This window comes from Pinus tabuliformis, chromosome J (assembly GCF_031772625.1).
Source record: "Pinus tabuliformis cultivar Carrire ecotype Pingquan chromosome J, CPIR1, whole genome shotgun sequence".
NCBI classification, from domain to species: domain Eukaryota; kingdom Viridiplantae; phylum Streptophyta; class Pinopsida; order Pinales; family Pinaceae; genus Pinus; species Pinus tabuliformis.
This window is the reverse complement of record NC_142295.1, coordinates 181,893,315-181,896,356: the sequence shown is the minus strand read 5'-3', so window position 1 is coordinate 181,896,356 and position 3,042 is coordinate 181,893,315.

The following is a 3,042-nucleotide window of genomic DNA, read 5'->3' as shown; positions in this document are numbered from 1 at the left end:
TGCATGCATGAGTTGTTATCATCACATAGATATGTTTCACACTCACTCCGCACACTCTTTTCATGAAGGTTGCTGCATAAAGCAAAGTATGTTTATACATTGTGGATGGGCTACGATTATATCACTAAGTGTTGGTGTGTGATCATAGTCAAGTCTTATCAATGTTTACATATGTTTCATTGATGACACACTTAGCCAATTTCCCAAGAAGCACAGCCTCATCCAGCCTCCCAGAACTTGCACTTTTCTTCTACAACCATCAAGATTCCTCCCTTGTGTGCTAAAACCCCACAGTGTGCAAAGACCGCAGCTAACACTACTCCCGAGAAATGCACAAATTAGTCAAGCATCCAACACTACTCTCCAAAAATGCATACAGCATTGCAATTGCCCTGCATTCATAAACTATCATTGTAGCGGCTACAACCACCCTCCAAAATTTTTCCTTAGCTTCGTTTTGGAGCCTCCCTACAAAACTTCATAGTAACATGTCTTTTTTCATCAAATACATAAGCTCCAATGATTTTCTTGCAGAAAGAGAGCCTGTCTATCAAACCTTGATGCATTACCCTCACAGGCCATTCATCCAGACTTGGTCTAGTAGTGGACTAAGTAGCTCCTTCAAGAATTTTCACAAATTTAGAGGGCAACCAACCTTGCCTCCAGAAATTGCGCAATCCTGACTGGAACCCTGCTGGGCCCCATAATTGCACAATTTTGTTGAGAAAGTTTCACCTAGAAAATTACATAATCCTTCTCAGTTGGGCCACTCAAACCAGAATTTGCATAAATATAGGCAACATTCAGCTGCACTAACCAAAAATTCCACAAATCTTCTGAGTAGCCAGCCCACCTCCTAGCCATAAATTCACATTTTCTCCAAGCAGTCGAGCAGCCTCTTGCATGTGCAACTGAGTTGACTGATTCCCACCGGGACCAAGAAAAATAGACTTGCATACATGAGCTACTTCTCCCAAGGTACAATGCAAAGGCATCCCTTGTTTTAGGGATCTATTTTTGGGAATTAGAGGTTACATGAAAGGATCATTTCAGAAACCTCACACCAAGTGTCGCTTTCCCTAGATTTATGGCATGCATGTCACAACTTCAATTTTATCAAAACTAATCAACCAGACACTACAGAGATCATTCCTCACATCAACCTTGTAGCTTTGACATCCCATATCGCATCTAGGAGCTGTAGGCACATTCCAGTTAGTTGTTTTGGGGTAAGCCCACTTTCCATATCTTATATTGAATTTCTGGGGCTTTTTGTGTTTCGCTTTGTATGAAAGCTTTCTAATTGACTTTAGTGAGTGCTTACTGTCATTTCGGTACATACTAACTTGTAGTAGCACTGTTTCAGTTTTCATTAACATCTAAGTGTTGTCATATGCATGAAGCTTTTTTTCATGAATGGTTGTTGATTTGGTGACTTGCCTCACTCACATGCATGTTGTTCCACTTTATGAATCTTTCATTCACCATTTTCATGCATGATCATTCACTTATGCTTACACTCAATATCGCCATGCATTTTCATTCACATTTTCTTTCAGTTCCCCGTCGGTGAGTCTGGGCAACCTTGGCCCGAACTCTGCCTCACCAAGACAACATTTCATAATCTTGAGAGGGAAGGGTCTGCCCTCCTCTAACCAAATGCACATTTCTTCCTGTCAGGCGGAAAGAGTCGATAGTGCGGACACAAATCAACCTCCCTAGGAGCCTAAGACTCTCTAGTGACAAACAAGACAAATAAGAGCAATCCTTCTCTAAACATGCATTTACTATATAAGAAATCAAGTGTTTAGATCCTACCTGTAGTCCAACGCTGTTGTAGCAGTCCAGCCTCGCTGATCCGGATGAGCTCCTCCTTCACTTTGAAACCTGCATTCACTAACAATCAAACGATTAAATAGCACTTGATAATCTCATAAAATAAAACATATTTAACACATAGACCAAGGAGTACATGAAACAACTCATAAATAACAAGGTATTGAGAAGAATGGACTCATTTGCATTAATAGGAAACAAAAGGAACAATTACAACCTGAGCCTTGGTGTTGTGCAAATCCCTCCGAGGGTCCATCAAGAGTTCTCCTTTACTTTGACAAAGCTCACCCACTTCCAAAATAGAACAAGCAAAGATGACAATCTCTCCTCACAAGCTTCTAAATGGGAGTCCTAATTCCTGCAGCATCTACCCTTAGAAATGTTTAGCTTTCAACCTCCCCTCCTTCTGGCCCAATGCCTGTATTTATAGTGCTCAAGAGGAAGTTAATTAGGTCCACCATCAATGGGATAATCCCCTCTTTGGATGGGATAGCTCCCTTATTGATGGGATAAGTTCCTCTTTGGTAGGGGTACATGAACCATCTGGAGGCGCTCAATACACGTCGAACAACCTTCTAGAATGCTCTAGAAATGACCACAAGTAACTTTTTAAAGATGAAACTTGCGCATTTTGACCTTTACAGGGGAACGCACCTGCCCCTTTACATAACGAGCGTACAAGTACGCAGCTTTTGTGAACATTGGGTGCGTACCCGCAGGTAAGGTTGAGAGAACCTGCGTACCCAGAGATAAATACATTTATAAAGACTTTCTCTCTTTTTGGAGTTTGACATGGAGAGCAGAGGCATAAGACTTGCCTAAGAGGATAGCATGACTGTTGATAGAGCCATACTAACTGTAAATAGCCATGGTGACATTTTTTAGTGTAACAGATTGCCCCCTAAAGTGCGAAGCCTATAGTAGATTAGGGTTTTGTTTTATCTAGGAAGGGTGAAGCACTTTATCATTTCAAGGATTATCTCGTGGAGAGCCTGGTCAGAACCTGCAATTTTCAACACAAAATACATGTATAAGATTATATCATCACTGAGGTAGGCATTCCCATACTCAGATCAAAACTTTAATTAACAGACTAACTACTCTGATACAGGAATGATCTTGCAATACATCATAATCATAGACTTTTGTAGACACAGTATGGGCGCAGCCATCTATTTATGATTAGTCTACTTAGATAATGAATAC